This window comes from Tamandua tetradactyla, chromosome 15, assembly GCF_023851605.1.
Source record: "Tamandua tetradactyla isolate mTamTet1 chromosome 15, mTamTet1.pri, whole genome shotgun sequence".
NCBI lineage: Eukaryota > Metazoa > Chordata > Mammalia > Pilosa > Myrmecophagidae > Tamandua > Tamandua tetradactyla.
The window spans coordinates 32791486-32806718 of NC_135341.1; the positions used below are offsets into that span (position 1 = coordinate 32791486).

Here is a 15233-nt window from a genome sequence, read left to right on the forward strand (position 1 = left end):
GTTAAATTTATTCCTAAGAATCACATTCTTTTTTCATGCTGTCGTAAATGGAATTGTTTTCTTAATTTCATTTTTGGATTGTTCATTGCCAATAGGTAGAAATACAATTGATTTTTATATATTGATCTTGTGTTCTACAATTTTAATAAACTCATTTGTTAGTGCTAATAGATTTTTTGTGTGAATTTCTTTGGATTTTCTGTGTACAAGATCATTTCATCTATAAATCAAGGTAATTTTACTTCTTTCTTTACACTCTGGATGCCTTTTATTTCTTTATCTTGCCTAATTACCTTGGCTAGATATTCCAGTTCAGTGTTGAATAGAAGTGGTAGACAGTGGACATCATTGTCTTAAGGGGGAAGCTCTCAGGCTTTCGCCATTAATTATGATGTTAGCTGCAGATATTTTTGTAGATACCTTTTATGAGGTGGAGGAAGGCCTCTTCTGCATTCGTTTTCTATTGCTGCTGTAACAAATTGCTGTGAAGTTAATGGCTTAAAACAACACAGATATATTATCTTATGTTTCTGGAGTTCAGAAGTCCAAAATGGGTTAGCAGGACTACATTCTTCCAGAGGCTTTAAGGGGGAGTCTGTTTTCTTGCTTTTTCCAGATTTTGATGGGTGCTAGCATTTCTTGGTTTGTGGACCCATATCACTCTGACCTTTGCCTCTATTGTCATCAACTTTCCTCCCTCTGCTTATATCTGCTTGTATCACCTTTTCTGACTTTGATCCTCCTTGCTTCTTCTTAGAAGGACCCTTGTGGTTCTGTCCACTTGGATAATGATCATTTTCCTGCATGTAAGACAATATATTTATGGGTTCCAGGGATTAAGACATGGGCATCTTTGTGGGGAGGGGATTTATTTAGCCTAACACACCTTTTCGTATGTTTTTATAGTGAAAGGGTGATGAATTTTGTTAAATGCTTTTTCTGAATCTATGAAGAGGATCACGTGTTTTGCCCTTTATCCTATTAATATAGTGTTTTACATTGGCTGATTTTCATTTGTTGAACCTACTTGCATTCCTAGTATAAAATTTCACTTCGTCATGGAGTAAAATTCTTTTCATACGTTGTTAGAGTGGTTTGTTAGTGTTTTGCTGAAGAGTTTTTGTTGATATTCATCAAGGATATTGATAGCTCTGTAATATTCTTTTCTTATGGTGCCTTTCTCTGGTTTCAGTATCTGCACAGTACTGATTTCCTAGAATGAGTTGGGAAGTGTTTCCTCCTCTTATATTTTGGAAGAGTTTGTGAGGGATTGGTGTAAATTCTTCTTTAAATGTTTGGTAGACTTCATCACTGAATTGTGGTCATGGGCTTTTCTTTGTGGGAAGGTTTTGATTACTAATTCAGTATTTTTACTTATTATTGGGCTCTTCAAATTTATCTTTCTTCTTGAATCTGTTTTCATTATTGGTATCTTTCCAGAAATTTGTCCATTTCATCTAAGCTGTTTAGTTTTTTTTTTTTAAAGTATTTTTACTGAGAAATCTTCATGCACATACAGTCCAACCATATTATACAATCAATGGCTCAGAGTATTATCACATAGTTGTGTGTATATCACCATGATCATTTTTAAAACATTTGCGTCACTCCAGAAAAAGAAAAAGAAAAACTTATATACCCATATCCCTTACCCCTCCCTCTCATTGACCACTAATATTCAATCTACCCAGTTTTTTACCCTTTATCCCCCCTATTATTTATTTAATTTTTATCCTGTTTTTGCTTGTTTCTTTGTTTTTACTCATCTGTCCATACCTTGGATAAAAGGAGCATCAGACAAAAGGTTTTCACAGTCACACGGTCACGTGATAAAAGCTATACCATTATACGATTGTCTTCAACTATCAAGGCTACTGGAACATAGTTCAGTAGTTTCAGGTACTTCCCTCCAGCCACTCCAATACACCATAAACTAAAAAAGGGACATCTATTTAAATGCGTAAAAATGATCCTCCAGGATAACCTTTTGACTTGGCTTGAAATCTCTCATCCACTGAGACTTTATTTTGTCTCATTTATCTCTCCCCGCTTTTGGTCAAGAAGACCTTCTCAATCCCATGTTTCCAAGTCCCAGCTCATCCCTGGAATTCAGGAACCATGTAGCCAGGAATATTTACAGCCCTGGGAGTCATGTTCCATGTAGAGGGGAGGGCAGCAAGTTTACCTGCCAAGTTGAATTAGAGAGAGAGAGAGGCCACATCTGAGCAACAAAAGAGGTTATCTGGGGGGGACTCTTAGGCCTGATTTTGAGTAATCAAAATCAGGCTTAGCCTGTCCTTTGCAGGGATAAGTTTCATATGAACAAACCTCAAGATTAAGGGCTCAGCCTATTGAATTGGTTGTCCCCACAGTTTGTGAGAATATCAGGAATACCCTAGATGAGGAAATTGAATATTTCCTCCTTTCTCCACAGTCCCTTAAGGGAACTTTGCAAATACTTTTTTAATCCTTACCCAAATTACTCTGGGATATTTTGGGGGCATCACACTATAGTTTGTTTACTGTTTGCATACAACTGTTTATAGTATTCCCTTGTAACCCTGTTTATTTTTGTAAGATTTAGTACACTGTCCCATTTCATTCTTGGAATTGGTAATTCGAGATGTCTTTTTTTTTTCTTGGTTAGTCTAGCTAAAGGGTTTTCAGTTTTATTGATCTTTATAGTAACTAATTTTTGGTTTTGTTGATTTACTCTTTTTTATTTTTATTCTCTTTCATTAATTCCAACTCTAGTCTTTATTATTTCCTTCTGTTTGATTGCTTTAAGTTAGCTTGCTCCTTTTTCTACCTAGGATATTGATTTGAGATCTTCTTTTTTAAATATAGGCGTATGCAGTTATAAATTTTCCTTAAAGTACTGCTTTCCATGAATTCCATAAGTTTTTGTATGTTGGGTTTTGTTTACATTAATCTTAAACTGATTTTTCATTTCCTTTGTGATTTCTTCTTTGACCCGTTGGTTATTTAGTACTGTGTTATTTATTTTCCATATATTTGTGAATTTCCCAAATTCTTTTCTATTGTTCATTTCTAATCTCATGCCATTATGGCCAGAGAATATACTTGGTATGATTTCAGTCTTTTTAAATGTTTTGAGACTTGATTTATGGCCTAACATGTGATCTGTCCTCGAGAATATTCCATATGCACTAGAGAATAATGCGTATTCTGCTGTTGTTGGTTGGAAAGTTCTATAGATGTCTGGTAGGTCTAGTTGATTTCTAGTGTTGATCACATTTTCTGTATCTTTGCTGATCTTCTACCTGGTTGTCCTAATCATTACTAAAACCGATGTATTGGTTAAATCGGGAAATTGTGTGTTGTATATGTAACACAATAATAATTTTAAAAACCCATAAAACTGTACAACTTTAAGAGTGAACTTTAACCTTGGACTTAAGTTTATCATATAATTATAATCTATTATCATTTTTAACAAAGGTACTGCACTAATGCGGAATGTGTGAGTATGCCTGATTTTTCTGTAGGATTATATCAGTTCTTAAAAAGAAGTGTTAAAAAAAAAAAAGAAGTGTTATATAGAAGTCTCCCACTATTTCTGTTGAACTATGTCTCCCTTCAATTCTGTCAGTTTTTGTTTCATATATTTTTGGGCTCTCTTATTAGATAAATATATGTTTAGAGTCATTATGTCATTTTGGGAAATTGACCATTTTATTATTATAACATTTCTTTCTTTGTCTAGTAATTTTTTTTTGTCTTAAAGTCTATTTTAAATGATATTATATAGCTATTCTAGCCTTCTTTTGGTACTGTTTACATGGTATAGGCTTTTCCATCTTTTTACTTTTAACCAATCTGTGTCTTTGAATCTGAAATGTATCTTTTATACACAGGATTCTTTTATTTTAAATTCATTCTCCCAATCCCTGCTTTTTGTTTGTAGTATTTAATGTATTTACATTTAATGTAGTTATTGATATGGTAGGATTTACATCTGCCATTTTGCTATTTCCTTCCATGTATTGTGTCTTTTTGTTCCTTTGTTCCTCCATTCTGCCCTTTTTAAAAATATATTTTTATTGAGAAATTGCTATGTACAATCTATACATTGTATATAAAAAGTAACTCACAGTATTACCACATAGTTGTGTGTTCATCACCATGATCATTATTAGAACATTTGCATCACTCCAGAAAAAGAAATAAAAAGAAAAAAAAACTCATACCCCTTCCCCCTCCGTCTTATTGAACATTAGTATTTCAATCTATGCATTTTTTTTGCCGTTTACCCCTGTATTAGAAGAGAATCAGAACAGCAGGGAATATCCGTAGATACAAAATTTATAAAAGTGTCTCACGTAACTGGGGAACGAAGAGTCCAAAATCCATAGGGCAGGCTATGAAGCTGGACAGACTCCACAGGAGAGGCTTGCAGGCGAAAGTAGAAAGAGAGCCTGTCTCTTCTGAATTCTCCTTAAAAAGGCAATCCTATGATGCCTGTTCCCAGCTCATCCAGGGAGTTATGTCCCACATTGCGAGGGAGATTTACACTCCTGGGAGTCATGTCCTGTGTACATTCTGCCTTCTTTTGTGTGGACTAGTTAAATTCCTTTGTTAGTTTGTTTTTACTGTATATACATATAGTTATTTTCTCAGTAGTTCCTCTGAGGAGTACAATATGCGACTTAACTTAAAACAGTATAGTTCAGATTATACTTACTTAATTCCAATAGTGCATGGAAGTTTTGGTCTATTCTTGTTCCCTTCCATCTATCCTCATTTGTGCTGTTTTGTCATACAGATCACATCTTGTGAACTCATTAACCCAGATTTGTAACTATTGTTTTATGAGTTTGTCTTTTAAATCATTTATGAGAAACAAAATGTTTTAAAATACATGTCTGTACTCTCTTTTGTATTTATCTATGTAATTATCATTATAATATGTAATTATCATTGGTGGTGCTTTCCATTTCTTCTTGTGAATCCAAGTTAACACCTAGTGTCCCTTTCAGCCTGAAAGATTCTTTTTCTTTTTCTTGTAGGGTGGTTTGCTGGCTGTGAACTCTCTGTCTTTATCTGGGAATGTCTTTTTCTCTCTCTTTTTTGTTAAATTTTAACCATTTTGCCTTCATTTTTTTTCATTTAATTAAAAAATATTTTTTTAATTGGGAAATGTTTGCACACATACAGACCATCTTCCTTGATTTTTTTTACTTTTTAATTTAATTTTATTTTTTACATGGGCGAGTACCAGGAACATCTTCCTTTATTTGGAAGGATAGTTTTGCTGGATATGAAACTTTTGGCTAACAGATTTTTTATTTAAGGATTTACATATGACATCTTATGACTGCCATATTTCTGGATGAGAAGTAGGCTGTTAATCTTATTGGGGATCCACTGTATATGATAATTCATTTTCTTTTATTGCTTTCTAGGGTTTTTCTTTGTCTTTGACTTTCTTCAGTTTGACTACTGTGTAGGTATGGGTCTCTTTCAGTTTATTCTACTTAGAGTTCATTGAGCTGCTTGGATTTGTAGATTAATATTTTTTTCAAAGTTGGGAAGTTTTTATTTTTTCTGCTTCTTTCTCTTCTTCTAGGGTTTCCATTGTATGTATCTTGGTGTGTCTGAAATCCTACAGGTTTCTGAGGCTTTTAAAATTTTCTTCATTGTTTTTTTTCTCTCTATTTTACATAATGATTAGCCCCTGTTGATCTATATTCTTTCTTTCTCTGCTAGCCTAAATTTATTGTTGAGCCCCTCTAGTGAATTTTTCACTTTGGTTATTGTACTTTTCTACTCCAGAATTTTCATTTGGTTCTTTATTATTGATGTTCTCTATTTGGTGTGTCATGAATTTCATATATTCCTTTAGTTCTTTTTTCTTTTTTTTACAGAGAATATATTGTCAAATAAAATCAATTTATTTAACAAATAAAATTTGTTAAAATATAACAGGGGAAGCAAAGGACTTTTCCTTTCAAAATCTTCTGTATTTAACATTGCTTTAATTAAGAAATGAAACATACAAATGCAAGAAATATGTATAGGTAGAAAAAGTGTATGTTCACTAACCCAAAATGCAACATTAATTGAAGACAAAACTAAAACAATGTTTTGTATTTGCCTGGATATCCTTAGGGGATAGCAAGTCAATACTTATAAACCTTCCTCAAAAGAGACAATGTTGTTTAATATCAGACCCATCTGACTCAGTCTATTGAACCCTGAAGGAGTTTTTCAGGTATATATATTTTTTGGATATAAAAGATATTCTTTGATTAAGAATTCTACCATATTGCTGTTCCATGCATTAGTAGCTATGTAGTACCTCTAAAAAGAGAGAGCCTTTGAATTCTAAGAAGACACACTTTCTAAAATACCCAGGTCCTGTTTTGCAACCATTTTTCCTTAGTTCTCTTGTGTCCCCAGGAAGGAACCCAAGATGCAACCCCAGGGTAGGCCAAGGAGGCTCAGCAGGCAGAATTCTCGCTTCCCATGCCAGAGACCCAGGTTCGATTCCTGGTGCCTTTCCATGCAAAAAAAAAAAAAAAGATGTAACCCCACTAGAAAGGTGGACAAATTCAGCTTCCCCATTTGGAGAATTCCTGATATTCTCACAAGCAGTGGGTACAATCAAATTAATAGACCGAGCCCTCAATCTTGGGGTTTGCCTCTATGAAACTTATCCCTGCAGAGAATAGGCTAAGCCTACTTAAAATTATGCCTGAAAATCCCCCCAGAGGACTTTTGTTGCTCAGATGTGGCCTCTCTCTCTCTAAGCCAACACAGCGAGTGAACTCACTGCCCTTCCCCCTCTATTTGGGACATGACTCCCAGGGGTCTAAACCTCCCGGGCAACATGGGACAGAAATCCTGGGATGATATGGAACTCAGCATCAAGGGATTGAGCAAGCTTTCTTGACCAAAAGAGGGAAGAGAAAAATGAGACAAAATAAAGTGTCAGTGGCTGAGATTTCACAGTTGAGAGGTTATCCTGGAGGTTATTTTTACGCATTATATAGGTATCCCCTTTTTAGTTTATGGTGTTTTAGAGTGGTTAGAGGTAAGTACCTGAAACTGTAGAGCTGTGTCCCAGTAACTGTGTTCCAGTTTCTTGAAGATGATTATATAGCTTTTGCAATGTGACTAAGTGATTGTGAAGACCTTGTGTCTGATGTTCCTTTTCTCTAGGGTATGGACAGATGAGTAAAAAATATGGTTAAGAAATAAACAAATAATAGGGGGAACAAAGGTTAAAATAAATTGAGTAGATTGAAATATCAGGGGTCAGTAAGAGGGAGGGGTAAGGGGTAGGGCATGTATAAAGTTTTTTCTTTCTTTTTTTGGATGATGCAAATGTTAAAAAAAATTATGGTGATAAGTACACAACTATGTGATGATATTGTGAGCCATTGATTGTCCACCAAGTGTAGAATGTTTGTATGTTGAGAATGTTTGTATATTTCTTTGTTGTTTACAATAAAAATATTAAAAAAAACGAAAGAAAAAAGATACAACCCCACTGGAGAAGGAACACACGCCATAATTTATTTCATTGTCTGCTCTTTAGGGTCAATTACTTGTGACATAATTCCTGCCTAAAGATGATGAAATATTAATACAACTGACAAAAACCTGGAGAAGGAGCAAATCATACTACATGACCTGCTGGTTGACCCTCTAAGTCTGACACACATGGTGAAGTCCACAGACATTGGAGCCCCTTTCCCTTTGTCCCTTAATGGGTTCTAAGATGCAGATGAGAGGAAATTCCTTAGTTCACCATAGAGACCCCCAATGTGTTGTCAGCTAATGTGGAATTGTTATATGAAGGGCAAAGGGTGTGGGGGGTTTGATGTGGAAATAGAATCATTTTTCGTTTAAGCTCTTAATTTTCAAACTTCCTCCTTATCACCACTGCTTTTCTCACATTACTGTGTGGCATTTCTCCTGATGGCCATGATCAACCTTCTGCTATATTCTCTGTAGTTCATAGGTTTCATGTCCACCATAGCTGCCTTATCATTGTAGGTTTCTAGTTTGACCCTGATCCTGAATGTGAAATATTGAAAGTTGGCTTTCTGGAAAACTTCCTCAAATATCTGCTCATTCTTCTCTTTTAATTCCTGATGATAATAGCCTCTGCAGACTCCTGGAAAGAAGTCACCCACTGATTCTCTTGAAAATCTGCAATATTTACTGACAGGATCATATGATACTTGAAATTGCAAATTTCACTGTAACACTTTTCACAGCAGTATAACCCATTCTGTTGATGGATCACTTCCTTATTGCAGTCCTGAGTGGGCAGTCCTAGTATATACAATTCTGCTTATGAAGATGCACCACTGTCCCACACAGCTGAAGTAGTCTGCTTTGTCACCTTGACCCAGATTCTCTGATTTAACCTCATACAGGATTTTACAGTTGGTGTTGCTCCCTTGTATGCCTCCACTCTTAAAGATGGAAACACCATCTTGTCCTTCTATTAAACCATCCGTGAAGCTTATAAGCCTCTGGGTATCAAGATTCACAATGACAGTGCTTGAAGACAGTGTAGAGAGGCTCTGTCCACAAAAATCAGAGGCCCTGGCTCCTTTGATAGCCATCACAAACTGTCTGGAACCATCAAATCTATCAACATTTTCTCCCTACAGAGTAGCAGTCACCAGTTTCCCTGACATACCCATCAAGTTGGTATTTCTCTTAGAAATTTCTCTGTTATATTTCACTTTAATTTTAATGGCATCTTCATAACTCTTGCAGATTCCAATTACGTCTACAAGTGAGTCTTTAGACTTGTTCTCTAGGTCACCAATCCCAGTGAAATCAAAAGTGAAACTGTAGGTAAATGATGACACAGGGCATGACAGACATCTCATTATTGAAGGTCATCTCATGGTCATTTTTAACAGCTGTGAATTGTTTGTTAGCAATCTTTAGGGTGCCTTTCAAGAAATAGTAGACCTTGTTACTTCAGTAATGGGAAAGTACTTTCCACTTGTTCATTGAAAGTACTGGCTCTGATTTCACTACTTTCATCAACCAGTTTTAAAGAGAAAAGTTTTTCTTTCCCTCAGTAATTGCTCCAGGTATGGATCTGAGTTTTATTGGTAACTCAAGCACAAATAATCCATTTGGACTGGTAAGGGGTAAGGCTGGCAATGGGTACCACTTTGGGCTGTGTTTCCAAGGGAGTATTCATGAGGCTAGTATTTCCAGCTTTTTCCAGCTTTTTCCAAATGTCTTAGAGGAATCAAAAGCCTTAGAGACAGTGGAACCTGCTGCTGAATTCGCATTCTGTTGTAGGGGCTTGCTGCTTGGTGGATTGGTGCTGTGGCTAGTATAGGAACAACTTGCTGCTGCCCTGGCCCTTCATTTTAAGTACTGGATTGCTAGTCTTTAACTGCTTCAGCTGATTTCAAAATTTACAGTTCCATCGAAATAACTACTCTCCTTCTATCTTTCAGAATGTTAACAATAAATCAGTTAATCTGGCAAATACAGTAGTGTGGAGAGCCGCCTCCCGGGTCAGGCCTAGTGGTCGCGCTGCAGCCTGCTCTAGAGTTCCCCCCGCCCATCGAGTGAGCCAAGATGGCGCCCGCATCCTGTTTCCGCGTATGACGTACGCGCCCACCAACCCTATCTTCCAATCACCTCTGTATACGTGGCACTAACCTATTGGGTTTGGGCACAGTATATAAGAGGTTACCCAGACAGGGTGGGTGGAGACGACCCACAGGGAGCCGTACCTGACGGCCGCATAGAGGTTGTTCCCCCGCGGGGTATCTTGTCCCGCGTGGAACCTGTAACAGAGAATGCAAGCTTAACTCCAGTAAAGGTCTGTGCTCACAACCGTTGCGTGCCTCGAACCCGTGTTTGTCACTTAAGTTGGTTTGCCTGCGTCCGTCTCTTTCTCCCCTCCTGTTCCCTTCGCCGGCCGGGGATCAGAAGCCGAACGAGACGGCTGCGGACACAGTAGCTAGGAAGTTGTTCTTCCTCAACAAGAGAGTTCAGTTGTGTTGCCAGCATGAGAGGGTAGAGTGTTCAGTCCATCACTCATAAGCAGTCAGTAACAGGGTAGACTGTTCCCTGTAGTAATGGGAAGGATGTTAATGACTTGGAGAACAGTTTTATGGATGTATCATCCTGTTGCGTTAGAGTCAAAGGGGTCTGTGTATGAAGGCATGCCTTTAGTCTTCAGACAGTTTATAAGTCAGTTTTAGCTTTCATGTCTTGCTTGCACAAGGCCTCAAGGTCAGCCAGAGGTTAGTGACTGTGTCTTTCTCCTTTTCCAGGTCTTCCCTAGGTATGTACAGCCACATCCCAGCATATGTTCACAGCTTTCTAGGTCTCTTGAAGTATACTGACACTTTTCTAAGTTTCCTATGGTCTTCTGGTTCTCCCGGTTTTCCTTTTACATTTTTGACCAAGCTTGTTTTTGTTGCAGTTGAGATCACAGCCTTAGGCAGCTAGTGTTACCACAGATTACTTCTGTTCACATCCTGAGAATAGGGATTTTTTTATATTGGTTGAGCTCTGAGACAAATTAAATATCAGCAATGCCCTGGGTATGGAGATTTTCCAGAAAACTACTAATTTGGTCAAAATATAGACTTGCTGTGAATATAGAACTTTTTGGGGGGGGGGGGAAATGGGCATGGGCCGGCACTGGGAATCAAACCCGGATCTCTGGCATGGCAGGCAATATAGAGCTTTTAACAGAACTCCTGAAGAAGTCATTTCTCTCCATTGGCTTGAAGTTTTTGAATTTTCATGGTTATTGTGCCTCTGACTGGTAGGGATGAGGGATAAGAAAACCCCAAGTTAGGATGCTACAGACCTCATTGTTCTTATTGAGGTTCAGTAGCTTGTTTTAAATATATACTTTTCAGTTTGTTCTATGCCTTTAGTTAATTCCTGGAGTTTTGAAATGGTTTATTTCAAATAAAAAATGGTTTTACTAATAGTTTTGTTGTTGTTTTTTAGGAGAGTGGGTTCATGGAAACACCCTACCATTTTAAAAGTCAATCTGTTTTCTTTTAAATATTATTAACTTATGAATTCAAATATGTATATACATATTTGATGAGTTTGAATCCATTGTAGTAAATACTCACTTGATTACATTGCCTGGTCCTAGACCAGTGGGAGTCCTTTCAAACTGGTTCTTCTGTTTTTTCTTTTTTTTGGCATGGGCAGGCTCTGGGAATCAAACCCGGGTCTCTAGCATGGCAGGCAAGCATTCTGCCACTGAGCCACCATTGCACCACCTGGTTCTTCTGTTTTTGATGTGATGCCATCTATCTTTGATTACTTCCTTGGTTTCACCACAGTAAGATTCCCAAGTATGTCTTGTACTTTTCCTGCTTCAAATTTGCAACCAGCCATGTTTCCAAGAAGATACGGTATTTCTTTTTATTAGAAACATTTAGAGACCATAATCTGGGTGTTGGGGTGCCCATTGATACTGGGTTGTCATTCTCTTTAGGCTTTATTTGTAGACACAGCTAGGTAATGCATATATTTTAAAGAGAAAAAATTATGGTTTCATATTTATATTTACAATTTTAATCTGAAATCACAGGGTTTTTACTTCTTTAATTTCATGCTTGTATCACTTCTCCTTTGGACAAAGTCTTGTTCCTTAATGATATTAATATCATTATGTATTTCTTTTTATCCTGTAGTATACTTATTATCCTAAAATACAAATATTATTATTCAAAATATCAAAAAGATAGCTGTGTGATTTAAAATTTCTTTCTTAAAATTAAATTGCCTTTAAATATATCCCACTGGAGTTTACAATCAAAATGTAGTGTTTTAAAATGACTTGAAGAAAACCTTTTTCCTTTGTGTTTTATCAGCAAGTTACTCTCATTTGTTTCCATTCATTTTCAGTTTTTAGAATTTCTTTCTTTTTGATTTGATGAAGTTTTTTAATTGTGTAAAGCATCCATCTGGTTCAGAGGTCAAAATTATAAACAAGGTACCTTTCCACTTCAGCCTGATAACTATCCATCCTTTTTCTCCTTTATATTCATATACAGTTTTATTACTTTTTAGTTTATTCTTCCATTGTTCTTTTGTAACAATTTAAATTAATATATGTAAGAATATTAATATGTATTCATATTCATACTTCCCCACCTCATACAGAAAGAGATACAATTAAACCTATTCTATCTTTTGCAGTTTTCATTTAATATATACTGGAGATCATTCTACCTCATTTTATTATACTTCACTTTTTCATGCTTTGTAGATGTTTTGTTTTTTTTACAAATTGGAGGTTTGTGGCAATCCTACATCAAGAAGTCTGTCACTGCCATTTTTGCAATAGCATGTGCTAAATGTCTTTGTGTTACATTTTGAATTATTTGCAATATTTCAAACTTTTCCATTATTATAATATATATATTATGGTGGTCCCTGACCTTTGATGTTACAATTGTAATTGTTTTTGGGCACCACAAACTGCACTCATATGAGATGGTAAATGTAATCGATAAATGTTGTGTTTGTTTGAGTGCTCCATGTACTGACCGTTCCTTATCTCTCTACCTACCCTTAAGCCTGGTCACCTAAGAGTGCTGATGGAGATGTACAAGAACATTAATTTTGTTTTCATGCCTGATAGCACAACATCCATTCTGCAGTCCATTTATCAAGGAGTAACTTCAATTTACATTTCGTAAGGCTATAGCTGCCATAAATAGTGATTCTTCTGATGGGTCTGGGCAAAGTAAACTGAAAACTTTTTGGAAAGAATTCACCCTTCTAGTTTCATGATTCAAGGAAAGAAGTCAAAATATCAACATTCACAGGAGTTTGGAAGAAGTAGATTCCAACTCCCGTGTTGAAGGGTTCAGGATTTCAGTCAAGGAAGTGACTATAGATATGTTGGAAATGGAGAACCAGAATTAAAAATGGGGCCTGAAAATGTGCCTGAATTGTTCCCATCTTTTGATAAAACTTTAAAGATGAGGAGTTGCTTATTATGGATAAGCAGAGAAAGTGGTTTCTTGAGATGCAATCTCTTCCTAGTGAAGATGCTGTGAACATTGTTGAAGGTTAAAGTTGCAGAGTTTGAGAGGATTGACTCCATCTTTTTTTGGCATGGGCAGGCTCCCAGGAACAAACCCGAGTCCTGGCATGGCAGGCAAGAATTCTGCCACTGAGCCACAATTGCTCCACCTTCTTTTTGGGGCATCGGCAGGCTCTGGGTTGACTCCAATTTTGAAAGACATTTTTCTGTGAGTAAAAGGCTATCAAATAGCTTCGCGTGCTACAGAGAAATCTTTTATGAAAGAAAGAATTGATTGATGTAGAAAATTTCATTGTTTTAAAAATTGCCACAGCCACCCAACCTTCAGCAACCACTACACTGATCAGTCAGCACCCATCAACATCCAGGCAAGAAGATTATGACTCAATGAAGATTCAGATGATGGTTAGCATTTTTTAGCAATAAAGTATTTTTAAATTAAGATATATACAATTTTTTAGACATAATGCTATTATATGTTTAATAGACTACACTGTATACTCACAGTGTAGTGTAAACAAAGCTTTTATATGCCCTGGGAGCCAGAAAATTTGGGTGACTTGCTTTATAGCAATATTCATTTCATTGCAGTGATCTGGAGCCAAACCTGCAATATCTCTGTGGTATGTCTGTATATAGAAATTATCCTCATTCATTTTTATGGCTCTGTAATACTGCATTAGGTGCATGTATCATAGGTTGTTCAACTGGTTGTTTACTGGTGGAGATTTTGATTGTCTTCAGTCTTGGTTTTACAAATACTTCAACAATGAATAGCCTCATATATATGTATTTCAATATTTTTTTTGGTCTGAATATCTTTGGGATAGATTCCTAGAAGTAGGATTGCTGGATTACAAGGTAAGTACATAAGTAATTTTCTAGAAATTCTCACATTCTCCTCCACAGGAGTAATGTTATGCATTTCTTGTTTAACTACAGTCTTATCATAGAGTTTGTTGTCAAACTTTGGAATTTTTTTCTAGTGTGATATCTCAGTATAGTTTTAATTTGAATTTCTCTTGTTATGAATAAATTTGCATATATTTCATATGTTTAAGGATCATTTGCATTTCTTTTTGCTAAGCTGTCTTTTTATATATTTTGCTAATTTTCTACCATATTTCTTCTCAGAATGAGAAGGTGTTAGTCCTTGGATTCATCGTTTTGGTTGTTGTTTATTTTTTATTTATAAATTAGCAAGCTGTTTGAGGGACTAGGGTTTTTGCTAAGGACTGCGAATGCCCAGCCTGTTATTTTTTAGTAATGGGACTGGCTTTGTATTGGCAAACTCTTCCAGAATGCTCTTTTGCAGTCTTTGTTGTTTATTGTATTTCTAATGAAAAATTTCAAATACATAAAGATGTATGGAAACATTATAACAAACGCCCCTGTACACACTGTGAAAATTTAATAAATGTTAACCGAGTTTAATATTTGTTTCCATTTTAAAAATAAACAACACATAGTACAGTTTAAGTCTTGTGCTTGTTTGAGTCTGTTGTGTACCCCAGAAAAGCCAAGTTATTTAATCCTCATTCAGTATTGCTGGGTGGGAGCCTCTTGATTGTTTCCCTGGAGATGTGACCCACCCAATTTTGGGTGGTAACTTTTGATTAAGATGGTTTGTATGGAGATGCGTCTCCACCCATTCAAGGTGGGGTTGCTTACTGGAGCCTCTTATGAGGGAACCATTTTGGAAAAAGCGACAGATCCCACATTGCCAGAGAACTTTGGAAATGAGGAAGGAAAACACCCCTGGGGAAACTTCATGAAACAAAAAGTCAGGAGAGAAAGTTATCCGACTTCACTATGTGCCCTTCCAGCTGCGAGAGAAACCCCAAGCTTCATCAGCCTTTTTTGAATGAAGGTAACCTCTTGTTGGTGCTTTAATTTGGGCATTTTCATAGCCTCATCTTAATTTGGACATTTTCACAGCCTTAAACTGTTAACTTGCAACTTAATAAATTCCCCTTTTTAAAAGCTGTTCTGTTTCTGGTATATCAAATTCCAACAGCTTGCAAACTGAAACAAGCCCCTTCTCTCCATCCCTAGAGGTAACCCTATTGAAGTGTAGGTAACTCTATTGATGTTTTTTTCTTTCACTTTTTAAAAAATTATTTATTTTTTATTGATATATATTATATATTCACATACGGTGTAATCATCCAAAGTGTACAATTAGTAG

General features: G+C 36.2%; 1 protein-coding gene and 1 pseudogene across 1 annotated transcript in view; one reads left to right on the forward strand and one right to left on the reverse strand.

Annotated features, from left to right (window-relative positions):
* The window catches only part of SFMBT1 (Scm like with four mbt domains 1), a 262229-nt gene that overhangs the window by 131033 nt on the left and 115963 nt on the right, over positions 1-15233 (forward strand).
* LOC143657727 (replication protein A 70 kDa DNA-binding subunit pseudogene) lies at positions 7888-12019 on the reverse strand (annotated as a pseudogene).